The sequence below is a fragment of the Aricia agestis genome, chromosome 6 (genome assembly GCF_905147365.1).
Source record: "Aricia agestis chromosome 6, ilAriAges1.1, whole genome shotgun sequence".
NCBI classification, from domain to species: Eukaryota; Metazoa; Arthropoda; class Insecta; order Lepidoptera; family Lycaenidae; genus Aricia; species Aricia agestis.
This window is the reverse complement of record NC_056411.1, coordinates 16,765,139-16,780,783: the sequence shown is the minus strand read 5'-3', so window position 1 is coordinate 16,780,783 and position 15,645 is coordinate 16,765,139. Positions and strand designations below refer to the sequence as shown.

General features: G+C 35.1%; 1 protein-coding gene and 1 long non-coding RNA gene across 7 annotated transcripts in view; both read left to right on the top strand.

The window, feature by feature from the left end:
- Window positions 1-15,645, top strand: part of LOC121727870 (T-box transcription factor TBX3) — a 106,843-nt gene that overhangs the window by 52,383 nt on the left and 38,815 nt on the right. The window lies entirely within an intron of this gene.
- LOC121727871 lies at window positions 2,706-12,895 on the top strand. Its single transcript, XR_006035738.1, has 3 exons — window positions 2,706-2,715; window positions 12,302-12,312; window positions 12,806-12,895. It is a non-coding gene; the product is annotated as an uncharacterized LOC121727871 (long non-coding RNA).

Here is a 15,645-nt window from a genome sequence, read left to right as displayed (position 1 = left end):
CAGCAATAAGGTCTATTTTTATGAAATTAAAAGGTTTTTGATTTATTTTTATATTTCAGTTGAACTAATGAAAGTTAAATTAAGGTTACTTAATCACTTATGACGTACTTACTTGTAAAAAAACTACTCGCTAGATCTCGTTGAAACCAATTTTCGCTGGTAGTTTTTATCGTAATGTACATCATATATTTTTTTAGACTTATCATACCCCCTACTTTAGAAGTAAGAGGGGTGAACACACATTTTACCACTTTTGAAGAGTATCTCTCGCAAACTATTCAGGTTAGAAAGAAATGATATTAAAAACCTCAATATGATTTTTAAGACTTATCCATAGTACCCCACACTTATAGGTAAAATGAAAAAAAAATTGTTTCAGTTGTACCTATGAGGACCCCTATTTTTTTTTAATATTGTTTTCATTTTTGTATCAAAATCGTAATGCGGTTCACAGACTACATCTACTTTTCAAGTTTCTATAGTATAGCTCTTATAGTTTCGGAGAAAAGTGGGTGTGACATAAGGACGGACAGAAAGACAGACATGACGAATCTATAAGGGTTCCGTTTTTTGCCATTTGGCTACGAAACCCTAAAAAAAAAGAGTCAACTACATTCTGAAATATACAGACCAAGTGACATTTATTCCGTTTCGAAACTTTGTAGAATAAATTCACCCTACTAGCAGCTTTTTCTATGACAGTTACTTTTCTACTTGGAAAAAAATCATCTCTTACAAATTAAGCGCATCGGCGTTTTCGCACTTTTGTATAAAACAGCTGATTTCTATTGTAGCTACAGAAAAAGGTGCTTTAATTTTTTAGAAGTGTCTGCAAAGTATTGAAACGAAATAATTATTCACCCTATAGGTAGTATCATATTCCTTTATCATTATTCATTATCCATTAAGCAATAACTACTATCGCACACAGAACAGTAAGTTTATATGTCCAAGTTGTTTCACACGAACCCAGAGAATACACGACAGTGATATCATTATCATTACGACTTCGGAAAGCGCGCTTCTCTAAAAACTTTTATCTGAAATTATTATTGCTCTGCTACCTACCTGGTAAAAGCTATTTTAAATTTTCGAGCGGCGATGCATTAATTAACGATAAATTACGTTTTAAAGTAAGTAATTATAGATAATAAATACTTTTAATTCGTACAATAAATAATAAAATCAGGCCTAATTATTATATTTGCGGCCTTGGTGAATATCAAAAATTCTACGAAATATTAATTTCATAATAAAATATAATGGCTGAATAAACTGTTATCACTACTAGAAAGGTTGAAATTTAAAGTTGCGTGCAACACTACGTGCGTGTCGCCTACGTCGGCCATTTTGTTGACTGAAAATTGGCGGGAAAATGTACAAAATGACACTTTACGAGTCGCGATCGTGCGCTCCGAACCATCGAATTAATGCAAACGACTGTTTTAGTGCCGCTACTTTTTCTTGTTTGTTTTGATGAATGGCGAAAAATACGAAAATACCTTCCAACTGGTACCTAGTTGCCTGTCTATTATTTATTACTTGTCGGTACAAACTTACCGTGCATTTAGAAATAGACAGCCTTCGTTGTGCTGTTCAGAATTTCATGAAAATTTCTATTTTTGTAATGAAACCACCATTTGGTTAATGATGATTCAAATTACATAATACCTAATTTAAACAATACAAAAACGGTGGCCCAAACCAATAATAAAAACTAGGGTATAAATACAAAATTTCTTTAAGGACCAAGATCTTATAGATACTGGGGAGCTCGGGCCCTATTTCTCATACATCGAATCTGAAATGAATCGTGAGCCTATCCCAAAAGATTCGAGTGCGAGAAATGTTGGATTTGGTTTCAAATAATTAATTGCTCGATTACTACTTTTCTGTTAAACAATACGTTCGTTTTGTTCCTTACAATTTCCTCGCTTCGAGAACATTCAGTCGCATGCGCGGAGATGATGATGTCGATCCGAAGCCGTAAACAACAATATAAAAAGACAATAAAACTACCGTAACAACAACAAAGTTTTTCCACGCAAATAAAAGCTCCTGTCATGACAATTTCATTGTTGAAGTGTCAATTTCCAGTCGTAAAGGTAGCGTGTGTGGCGGCCATAACGCTGGTGTGAGGAACACGAGTCAAGAGGCGAACACCGCAGAACTAACACGATCGTTCAAAGTTATTTTACTCCTGCCACCGCCTCTATACCGAGGAAATAAGGATCAAAAATGTGAAGAATACAAGAGTAAAAAACTCCGAACGTCCTACAACACCACGCACGCTCGTAAAATACTTTTTTAGGTCACAATTTAGTGCTAGATTTCATGCATGGACTAGACTTTTTTGTAATGCTCACGCCCGCGCCTCGCTGGTTTTCCGCAGGGAGTGGTGTTGGTTTAGGTGTGTTGCTACTTCCTCTGAAGACATTTTCACTTACGAACGTCGATTTGCGACAATTCGAGGTATAGGAATTACTGCCCTGACTGCTCTATTTTGATTCTTCAAAATAGAGCAGTCAGGGCAGTAATTATGTGGCAGGGTTTATATGAAACCAGTCCTTACATTAGCCGCAGCAAAACATAGTCGATTTAACAATTACAAGGATTAATGCTATCAGTTTCTAAAGTTTTTGGGCAGAAAATCTTTTCAAGAGCTCAGTTGATTGGATAGCGCTATTTAAACGCTAAGGCAACGCAATTACTCCTGTTCAATAGATAAACTCCTGTCAAACATCCTAAAATCTGAAATTAGAGAATAAATAATAAATAAGTTTAAAATTAGGAAACCTAAAAACCCAGTGACTAAAAATTCCACTTGTCATTTTCATCAACCCTGTCTCTGAATTCTAAAAATGTTTGTACGAAATTCCTGTTTATTTTATGCAAAATTTAAAATGTGAAAAATGTTTTCGTCGCGCTAAATTAATGGATTAAAATGTTGAGGAGCAACGTCTGGAATATGCAATTGACTAATTTGACAACTGGCTAACAGCTGAGCTGACACTTTTAGAATGGCAATTTTAGCTATTTGCGGCAAAATATTTTGATGTCACGACTCGTGACGAGAATATTCATCTTTCATTTGTTCATCATCAACAAAATCATGTATAAAAAGACAGAAGTCAGAATACAAAATAAGGCCTGTACTAAGCTGTCAATTATACATAAAGTGGTGACATCAAATTTAGAGCTATTCCTCTGTCCCTCTTTACTGTTCGATGTACAAAACAAAGTGTTTGAAAATGTTTACATTTGGGAAGTCTCTTTGCACTCAACCATACTTATTGCTGTCAATAGTGTAAAAGTGTAAAAAATAGGCTCCTAATGTTAATACCACGTGACGATCACGTGACGTACTATAATCACACATACACAGAGCGTGTGAGTACAGAATGTCCGACACAAGTGGTACAATCGCCCAAACCGCTGGATGGGCCGAAAGCACGCACGCACCGACCAGCGTAGCTTGAGCTCTGAGGCTCTAATGTGTTTGTTTGAATTTTTTATGTGAGTGTGTACATCTATGGTCGAAGTATGGGGAGGTGACACAACTATGATATGTAAAAAGTATAAAATGCCTAAACTCATGACATAAATCATAGGTGCCTATAGTGTTTTGATGGAATACTATAAATTTATGATTTAGTTAACATGAGTATGTTAATTCTCTTCATATCAAAGATAATATGAAACGAGAAAATAATTTAAAATAATTTTTAATTCTAAATATTTTGCCGCAAGAATCAAGATTCTAGAACCAATAAAAAAAATTGTTTGTTCATGTTATACAAAGTAGACGGGAAAGTTATAGAAAAGCTTCTAACAATAAAAAAAATTACGGTAAAATAATACATGAAATCAGTTTATAGACAAATATTTGTATCTTCAACATTACAGCATAATTCGGTGTGTCATTAGTCGCAGCTCAGCTTGCGCTGGTCGAGCGTAAGAGGGTCTCACCTGTATGGAGCTCTAACGACGCCTGATGCGCCTTTTGGTACCACCGAAAACGATTAACCGACTTGTAAGGGACGTAGAATGCTATATTTATCTTTATTTATTTTAGCTTTGATGTCTTTCTAGAATTAATAGTATCAAGTAAAATAATTTTATCATTATGTCTTTACCAAAAAAGGGAAATTCCAGAGTTGCAGCTTTGGTCCAAGCCATAAGATGAGTCACCGAACTTAATTGGTCACGTGTTTGGCCCATACTTTTAAGTTATATAAATTGCGTCCTACATATCAATTTCCAATTCTACTACAGTAGCTTGAACTCCTCACTTAAGGTGACGCCGCGTTAAAGCCGTGTTGGATATGTTTTAGATTGCTTCTTTTCTATGAGAGGCCGGCCCGGCCTCTCATAGAAACAATGGAACAGCAAAAAATGGAAAAGATCGTAAGCAAAAAAAATTATTTTGTCGCGTAATTTAAAAACGATAAATACATTTCATATAAGCTATGGGCAAATTAAAGTATATGCTTGAACCAATCTATGTACAAATTTTGGAAGCTTAAATCACTCTCCTCTGTTGGCAAAATAGGAATCCCTTTTTTTACAGAGGTCTTTTGGATTGATTATTCTGTGTTATAAAAGTTGACCAATCGTGTTAATTCAAAGACAAAGACATGATGAATACTGACAATGAACTTTAATTTCTTAGCTTTAGTCATTGCTGAGAAAAATCATCAAGGCGTCGCACAGTGGAAAATTTGGGTCCTTATCGGATCAAAAATCTGTAACTTCAAGGTTTTTCATCGTATTGTATTAAGATTTGGCACATGTATACAGTGATATACAAAGATTTTAAAAATAATCAATTTTTGTATTTTTTTTCATTGTATACATATTTATTTTAGGTTAAAAAAAAAGAAAAGATAAAAAAGTAATACGAGTAGTTTATTTTTTATAAATAAGTACTAATATGAGTAAAATTATACTTATCACACAAGCATAATAAAATACATAAAATTATAAAATCGTATAGTACCTATCTATGCCTCACACCAAACTAATTTATCTTAGATTAGACAAATCTTATAATATTATTGGTTTTATTCTAGGTTTTAGTTACTTATAATGTTATATCTAATTGTTATTATCCTCGCTATTCCTAACTAAAATTACTTCCGGTGTAAATGTAGGATCACCTTCAGGTACCACCTTCAAAAGACTTAGTGCCTCTTCATCAAGATCCTTCACATTTCTCACATAAGGTTTTCTTAAACTTGAAACGTATGGATCTGAAGTATATAGAAGCGTTTTAAATACGTCTTCATTTGTAGCTATACGGGAACATTTTCTGGCATGGTGCAGGCGCATATTTCTGTAGTCTTTATTGCGCGACTCTAGTGCATCTTCCGACAGTTGCCCAATAGGAAGAACAGAAAAATGTTTGATCACGCTTTCTCCGTGTATAAGTAATTTGTGCACGGAGGATGGCATGTAGTACCAATCATAGTTACTAACATAAATTCGCGCAGTTTCTAAGGCATAAACTCCAAATTTTTCGGGATCGATCATCTTTCCAGAAGATAGAGCTTGTAAAATAATATACAAGCGTTTAATCAATGTTTCATCAACACCTGTTATGTTCGCCGAGCAAGTGTAATTGTAAAAGAACCTTCGTGCTGTATTTCCATCACTTGAGTTTCCACTTAATTGACGAGGTTTGTCGATAATTAATCCTAGCTCTTCCCTGAAACGTTTTTGAACAAATTCCTTCTTTTCTTTCTTCAATTTCTTTTTTTCTTCTGTTGTAGCAGACCAAGTCTTAAAGTCAAGATTGTAGCAAATGTGTAATACCATTTCCATGCAGCGAATCCAGGCATGCAATGTGGATAATCCATATTGGTAAGCACTTTCATTTTCAGGTCTAGCAGTCACTTTTAATAGGTCATTCATAAGTCGAGGAGTAGCCCCACATATGGTGCACGTAGAACCCGATGGAGTTTCTGTTAGGACCTGAGCCACCTTACCATCAATCATTGTTAGAAAAAGTTCGTGCTTCACATTTACTGCAACACCATCTTTGTTTATTAATGACGGGCGTAAAGATTCAATTTGTCTGGTAATTTCGTCTACAACTGCCTTAGTTTTTTCAGGAGTTTCTTTACAAAATTCAATAGAAATGGGTCTACAATAACGAACAGATGAAGGTACTGGATTTTGCCAAATAATGGCTTGTGAGAGGTCATCAATTAATCTAATGGGAACTAATGAAGTGACGAACAGATTGGCATCTGAAATAGTTTCCGATTCTTCTGGCAGTTTCTGCTTGTATTGACTTTGGCCAGATGAACCATCACATCCCCATTTACAGTAAAGGATTAAATTTCTGTGTTGTTCTAGGAAAACTGGATTAATTTTTAAAATTCTGGCAACTGTGTGGTCCAGTAAGTCTTGTATATTAATCACTTTAGCATAAGTATTTGTGATTTCGATTGTAGAAGATGGTGGATAGCAAGTTTGTTTTATTTCTTGTATTTTGTAATATGGGGGAAACATTGTACACTTTCTTTCGTTGGTTAAATTTCTTAGGTACATATATTGTGCTTTAGTTAGATCCAAATCAATAAAAGCACTCAATGCTTCTGTATCCGATAAAATCTTCATTTGGTTTGACTCTTTCCACATAGTCGAGAAAACTTTTTTCTTGTCGCTCTCAGAGTTTCTTAGCTCTTCAACAAGATGAGCCTCTGCATACTCACCTAAGGCCCGCAGTCCTTGCAAAAATGCGTTACAAATGTGCTCAAACCCATATTCTTCTAGTAAAAGAGTGTTTTTCCTTTTCTTTGTTGATTCTGAGGAGTCTCCATAAGCAATGCACGGTCTTCCTCGTTTACCAGAAGTTGATGGCAGTGAATGTGCTTCAGACTCCGGAAACTGTACTGAATATCCTGACTCCAGCCAGCTTGTATTATTTCGAATAAATTCGTCCTTTTTCCGTGATGCTTGAGCCCAGCGCTTATTGAAAGAAGGCAGAATATTTCTTTGAATGTCACCAATTACAAAACACAAGATGTTTTCAGAAACATTTAATGTTTGCTGTAGAACTATGGACAACGATTCCAAGGTTCTGCCACGCTCGATATAGGGAATGATGAAATCGCCCTTAGTACAGTTGAAAGTTGACATTTTAATGGAAATAACCAATTTAAATAAGTGTCACTCAATATGAAATACACGCTGAAGTGTGCAATTTGAAGATATTTGCTTCCCCTTATATACTGGTTTTTTAGATATGAAATACGTACTAATATGAATGTTATGCATATTTACTCATGCACGACGAGTGCAAAATAGATGATAAGCTATTGCTATCAAAATATTGTGGTTAATATAGTTTTTGTAAACTATGTCAGCAGTAACCGCAAAAGATACCGAATTATCTACTCCGACCGCTATCACATTTTTTCCCATAACTTCCAGGACCGCAAACTTCCGCAGCTGATTTTTTTAATTTTTCATTTATAAATAGTTAGGCTATCAAATAACACATAAAGTTGCGCGTCGGGAGCCGTCGGTAAATGTGAAAACCTTCGACGAAAAAAAAAGAAAAGTGAAAAATAGGGTATGTCAATTTTTAAGTACTTACTCAAAAATAAAAAGCATATTAAAAAAGTTAATAGCTCATTATTAAGAACATAAAATATCATTTTTAAAAATGTATAAAACCGCATGCATGAGCTAAATACTTTTTTCACAATATTCATTTGAATTACGTGTATGCAAACATTTGAATGAGCCATCCGCTACTTCAACTTACTTCAACCTATGAAAAAAAAAATATTTATGCAGTTTTAGAACAAAAAAATGTCTGATTAGGATTATTTGGTTATTAGAGTATCGAATGCAATAAATATTTCATTCAAATTGTGATATTTTTAAAATCCATTTATGATATGCTCTAGTTCTACCATTTTCCATAGTGCGTCGCCTTAATTTTATGGTTGTAAGTTGTACGTTTACCGATACAGAAAAAGAGGCAGATGTTTAAAATTAGAACCGAAGTCGTTATCTTTATTACGATCAGCGTAAAACTGAAACTATAAACTTCTGTAAATATTTTAAATTATCACAATTTGTCAGGATTTAAATAAAATCTTCAACTAGATAAAACAGCAATAAAATTATTTTATTTAAATAATTTAACAACTTATTTAAAATTAATTTAGAGAAATTATGTTCTAACAATGTCCAATTTACGTTTTAACTACCTACTCAGTGGTTTTAATAAAAATATTTTGAAACATAAAATTAATATTTGGTAGAGACAGCGAACAACTCGCAAAAAATGGCGCATACTGGGGACTGGAAGAATATAATATTTGAGAATGTTTTTACAATTCATAGGTTACAAGTACAGTCGGAAGGAATTTTATGTCAATTTTGAAGAAAAAATTAAACCTAAAGGTATAATTCTGTCTACTTTTGTCGTTTCGATCGATCGTCAAGAAAATCGTCCAATCGATCTTTTGAACGTAAAATCGTTTGCGATATTGCTACACAGTACACACGTACAATTTGTCGTTCGATTTTAACATCGAGGAGATAAATCGTTACGATAATTGTCCCGTGTATGGCCACCTTAAGTTAGGTAGTTCTGAGAAAAAATCTCTGATGTCTAGTCCTATTTTAAGAATCTTTTAGTTTTTCTTGTACATATCGATTTGGTCACTAGGTTTATCTCATAAACACTAACGATTATATTAAGAGATACTTTGAGTCTCCGGAAAGGCCATGCATTTATGAGTTTCTGTCTAAACGACAAAAATGAAGTTTATTTTCAAAGCCTAGTATACAGTGTGTAACAAAAATAAGTGATAATACTTTAGGGTGTGTACGTGTTCCTTGTAGAGAGTTCACTGTGAAAGTAGCAGCTCTGAAAGACGATTTTTTTTCACTTTTTTATGGGCAAGGGCCCGAGCGTCACAAGTTTCCCCATACAAAAGTGAAGAAAATTTTTAGTCTTTAAGCGCTGCTACTTACACAGTGAACTCTCTACAAGGAACATATACACACCCTAAAGTATTATCACTTATTTTTATTACACCCTGTAGAATATACAACATTATCTGAAAACTTTTTCCCAAGACTGTACTGGCACGTCTGAGGCGTGCATACTTCCATGAGACCTGCCCCTCACACCTGCTTCTTCGGTCGTGAAAACGCCAATTTTACATTCCCAGCATACGTCGTGTTGTTTAGCATCTCGTGCCCTTTGGGGGCGTCAAAAGGAACTTCATAAAGTGATATTACAAATACATTTTCCTAAACAATTTCTCTTTGTGACATATTCTTTGAATTTTTTCTTGGAAACATTCGCCTCCTCTGATGTACACTTACATGAGACCTATTTAGCAGTAATAGCTGGTTATAGGCATGTTTTAGCCAGTCAGTGTTGAAAAAAGAGGTAACTTTTCCAAACGATGGAGGCCAAAAAACGTATAACAAATCTTCGAAATCAAAAAATAGACAAATTCTATTTAGAATTACAGCCACTACCAGCAGACAGTAGCAATATAAATAAATTCTTGCTAGTAAGTTCACGCGTTTGTTATCAAACGGCAAAACGAGCTTTACTAAAACTTTGTCGACATCACTAACCAGTAACCAGCGCCCTGCCTGAAACCTATGCTATATCTGTTCAAAATTTTCTGGATATCGTCCCATAAACCTCGAAGCTGTCAAGGGGACAGTCTTTCTATTCCTCTTCCTTTAGTACGTTTAACAGAGCAAACATCCAGTCCGCCATATGATAAGTGTCGATAGTGATGATGTCGGCAAATGGGATTAAACAGTTTTCATTAGCGCAATAACCTTTTTATCGCCTATATTGGCCGCGGCGCACCTTTACACAAAGACCGGTAGCCCGAGCTAAGACGATCCGAGTGATAACTTAGTGACATACCTTGTTAAGCCACGGTGGTCCAGATGGACTTGTTTTTTATTATATTCAGATTGGTGGGATAATACTTTAAGTGGTATAGGTAGATAACTTGGGATTGACGAAATCCCTTTAAAAAACAAGAGCAAAGGATACTTGTAAGTTGTAACAAAAGTTTTTAAGTAGCAAATATCGTGAGGAAATCCACAATAAAATGACTAACGCTTAAGGGGGCGACTAACCTTAAAGTGTCGATTTTATAATTCATTTTTATACTTGAATAATAAAAATAAGCCCCAAATTGTTTCATTTTCTAAAATTAGATACTACATTATATTTCCGAGAATCCGATCTGAGCAAAAACACGATACTTATCTTAAAATTTTCTCGATAGAAAAAAATCACAAAGATGCATCTAATTTCACGAATTTTTCATTTATTGCTATAACCGTGCATTGAACTAAGTTAATATTTTAACACATTGTACAAAATTCTATCATTGAGAGATCGACCTAGCGGATTTTTGAAATGTTGTATATTTATCGAGTTATTCAGAAAAAACTAATTTGGCGATGAATCCGCAACGTTCTTTTTCACCTGGCATATGAAAGACGGGCGTGAGTGTGAAGTGAGAAGGACGATGTTTGATTTTTGGGGTTAGTCGCCCTCTTAAAGAAATAAAAGAGAGTTGCAGAGATTCGCGGTGATGATGAATATATCGATGATGTAACAAGTAAGTTTGTGTGTGAATGTGTTTGTGTGTAAATTAGTTGAGCTGATAAGCCATGCAATAAAATTTTAGATTTAAACGAGTGTCCGACGCGGTGGTCGGCAGTCGGCAGTCGGCACAAAAACACGTCGTGGAGCTACCAAAATATGTGTATCACTTAATAGCTTTTAAAATTGCGAATTGTTAATTAAATTCTAGAGATAGAGTATTAGAAAATAAGGACCAAAAAAATAACCGGAAAAGTAAACTTAAAAAAAAGACGGGTTGCACTCCGGGAGTGCCGACAGAAGTGAAAACTTGATTATTAACGTTGTGTCACTTGTGCATTATTTTTTTTAACCCATTTTTTATGAAAATCGATTTTAAAAAATCGATTTTTTTAAATAATTGAAACCCTTACAAATTATTTAACGCATTTTTTATGAAAATCTATTTTAAAAAAATCGATGTTTTTAATTATAATCGAAACCTTTACAATCGATTAAAAAATATCGACGATCGAAAAAAAGCAATCGATTGTTCGATTAATCGATTTCGATGTTACAACACTACTCTCCAACCGTCTTACGGTTTTTCGATCAGCACGAGAATCTCACGCGAGTTTCACAGTTTTTACCCATCCCACAAAAGTGCTCAACGCCGCTAAAGAAGTTTTCACTTAAAAAAGAAAACGTACTTTATTTTTAAAAAATATGCATAACTTAGGTAGAAATTATTTGCTAACGAGCGATGACAATAATAACTCAGCTTGAAATAATTATTACTGTGCTATATTTTGACTAGAATAAGGACATAAGCTGGTTATATTTTTGTTCAGTACTATATATTTTTTTAATGCATGAGCCCATTTTTATGAAGCTATGTAAATCTGGTCATCAAGCAGGCATTTTTACATTCCCAAAAGCGTCAGCCGAGTCAAAATATATTGTAGTAGTCAACTCCACAGCTCTGTCCGCGTTATCAGCGCCCACTACGCATGCCCATGAGCGTATCTGAGCTACTGCGGCGGATCAAAGGCGGAGATAGCGTTAAAACACTCATTTGTTTTGTCACCCCGCCACCGACCACCGACCACCGCGACTAAAGTGCAGCGGCAATTTTAATCTCAGCAATTATTCTCAATTGAATGTACTAAGTCGGGAGCTAGTTGTGATTTGATCGGGTTTTTAGCCGATTTACTGGACGTAACGACTAGGCTGATCATCATCCGGCATGTCATAAATACATTTTATTGAATTTTATTCGTTGTTAGCTAATATTGTAAAAGTTAAAATTTTTGTGTTCCTTACTTTTTCAAGCATTCTTTACTCAATGGGTTTTGGTTTGGTAGTGGATGAGGCTATTGTCACAATATAGGCTACAATTTATCCCAAAAAGTACAGTACTCCCCTGGAAATTAGGATACAGCGGGAAAACCCTAGATATTTAAAAGTTAAAGTTATAACTTTAACATAACTCTACCTACTTGTCATCACTATGACATAAAATGCCATTATGAAATTTATTAATACACGAGCCTTTGCCCGCGTCTTCGCTCGCGTTAAGAAGTATTATTATATACAAACTTTCATCCCCTCTTTAACCCATTGGGGTTGGAATCAAAATCCTTTCTTAGCGGATGCCTTCGTCATAACATCTACCTGCATGCACATTGCACAGCCCGATCCGTCCAGTGGTTTGGGCTGTGCGTTGATAGATCACCATGTCAGTCAGTCACCTTTGAGTTTTATATATATAGATAATTTAATAAAACTTCTTTACTTTATTTGCTTTGTAAACTAAAATAGAGATCACTTGAAACTGCCTCCTCCAACACTTCGTACGTCCACGTCAAAGCTTTAACACACCCGATAATAATCATCAATACAGCTTTTTATTATCTCAGTTATTCCTAACTTTTATTTTTATTTAAATAATATAATTCCTTCACTTAAGTACACTTAAGATTGTGAGACATTATTGAATTCAAAGAAGCGAACAGTAGTTGATAGGTTTTGAATTGCGAAGTATTTTTTTGTTTTTTTTTTTTTATTTCCTTGCCGGTAGCCGTGTATCGTATTACATTTTGGGTACGATGTAGGTTAGTAGGTACTTATATTCGTGTTTAAGCTAATAAATCATAGCTCTACAAGCTTGCTAAAAATATACGGCAGGATTATAATAGTAAGGGTAAGTAGTGTTTCACCACTGTCTGATAAAGTACCGAATAGGCTATATACAACTTTTTTGACAGATTCTCCATACTTGATCTGTCAAATTAATTGTTGGATAGCCTATTCGTCACTTATCATGAAGTAGTGAAACAGGCCCGAAAGATATTATGTAATATTATGTATCTAGGTCAATGAAAAAGCTTTATATGAACAGATCTTCTGGTTTGAAAATCTGTAGTATATTTAGCTTTAACTAGATTAGCCGGTGAACTTCGTATCACTTTTCTTCTTAAACTTTTCTCTCCCGCGAATATTTCATGACTAAAATTAGCCAAATCTGTTCAGCCGTTCCCGAGTTATGGCGAGAGTAACTAGGGCCTGTTTCACCACTTTCTGATAAAGTGCCGAATAGGCTATTCACAACTTTTTTGACAGATTCTCCATACTTGATCTGTCAAGTTAATTGGTGGATAGCCTATTCGTCACTTATCAGGAAGTGGTGAAACAGGCCCTAACACAATTAAAATTTCATTTTATTTATATACTTAGATGTAGGAAACCCTTTGGTACAGATTAGTAAGGAATAGAACATAAAATTATGAGTTACCACATAATATTATGTAGATATTATAGTGTGTAAGTAATATAGAGAAGACATTTGCACTCATGATATGCTTGTAGCAGCAAGAACAATTTATTAAGTAGCTGTTTTCTGGCACATAGCTTTTAACCCATGGACTTACGGCTTACCTCACCAGCTTAACAGTGTAAAACATTTTAACCCTTTTCTGATTCTCTCAAGTATAAACTGCGCATCGATAGAACCTCCAAACAATTACATCAAGCCTTCTGTAAAGGCATTACTGCATTTAAGTTGCTCACTCTCCCAAAAACTACCGAATTTTGTAAAACACCTGCGGAACCCTTCGCCTCCGCCTTTTAGAGTCCCTCAGACAAAGAATCGCCAACACTTAAGGCCCACTCGTGTAGAAGCGCTTCATTTGCTGGGCTTAACTGTTCTTATCTTTCATAAAACCTTTGAAAAAATAATGCGTTGAGGCCCATTTGGAGACCTGGGTTAGAGTTAACCGTGGGTTAAATATATTTAATTCTTCGTTTAACTTTTCTGTGCATTTAAGGTTGTGGCTTTAGTTTATATTGACTTTGGCAATATTATATACACATATTACGTAACTATTCATGGTCAGTTGTCTTCTTCTATTAAGTGATTTTTCCAACATACCAGACAAAGACTAGAAGATCTTGTACAGTTCCGCTGTGTAAACATTTTTAATTAGAAAGGTTTTCGTTTAAAAGCTGTTGTATTTCACTTAAGTAGAACCTACTCAGCTCATTTCGTAAGTCCAGTGACCAGTACATTATGTATTAAAGTATTTACTATCGACTGAGCCTTTCAGTATTCAAGATTACGAACAAACACACAATTAGTATAAGTCAATGTAAATTGTGGACAAAGTGTAGGCGGAAAAGTGGACGGTGGACCTCGTTTCCACAGACCAGGGTAATGATAAAATACTGAATAGTAATACGGTGCTTAAACAAGTCTTGACTTTTGATTGTAATTTCTTTAATAATTTCTAATGAATTGTATTTTTTTTTTCTCTTCATAGGGCTGTAGCGCCATATTGCGTTCATCACTTTTAAACCGAAAGAAAAGTCTTATACAAGTTTTACCAAAACTTGTTTATGAAAATGTAGAGGTTAAAATTTCCGAGATCAGCAACATTTTCCGATGAAATGAATTAAAATTGTGCAATCAGACCTCATGGTACAGTCTGTCTTTCATCACAGCAACGCGCTTACAATCAGATATTATGTACACCACACTCTGCAAGTTTATCCATACTTCCATATCCATATCCATACTTCCATACTTCCATACTTCCATCATATCAGCCTATAGTCGTCCACTGCTGGACATAGGCCTCTCTCAATGAACGCCAAGATGACCGATCTCCTGCTACTCGCATCCAACATGGGCCTGCAACTAAGCGGAGATCGTCGTCCCACCTAGTTGGAGGTCGACCTACACTCCGATTTCCCAGCCTTGGTCTCCTTCCATACTTCATTATAAATGCGAAATTGTGTCTGTCTGTCTGTCTGTCTGTTACCTCTTCACGCCCAAACCGCTGAACCGATTTTGCTGAAATTTGGTATGGAAATACTTTGAGTCCCGGGAAAGGACATAGAATACTTTTTGTCCCGGAAAAATGTACGGTTCCCGTGCGATAAACGAGTTTTGGCGCAACGGAGTTGCGTGCGTCATCAAGTAATGTATAACTTGCCAATATAAAAACGCGAAATAATAAAATAACAAAACTACTATGCTAATTTCTTACTCTATATTATCTTCTCGCCGATCCCGAACCTTGAAACTAAAACATGTTTCATTGTCATTTCCGAACACTATAATATTATTTCTTAAGGCCATATTGTAATATTTTAAATTGTACAGACTACAGTTAAGTTGCTCTTTGACTGAGTGATATAATATTCTTTTAGACAATTAATATATTTAAAACCAACCCAAATCCCTTATAAACCCAGATTTCTTTGACTCATTCCCATAAATATCCAAATCCAATCGCGAAATTAAAACTTAAACGACATTCTGACCGCACAATTAATTGAATCGCCGAACAAACCGGTACCGACTACCGCATAAAGAGGCTTTGTGCCAAACAAATCGGCCTCCTTTGAGCCTTCAAACGCGCCGAATGGTCAATGCGCCTATTCCAGATTACGTGCATATTAACTATCAATTGGTTCTGATAAACTTGTTATTAATGTGTGCTTACTCCTGGACTACTGGATAATGTCATAAGTGGATATTTAGCAATTTA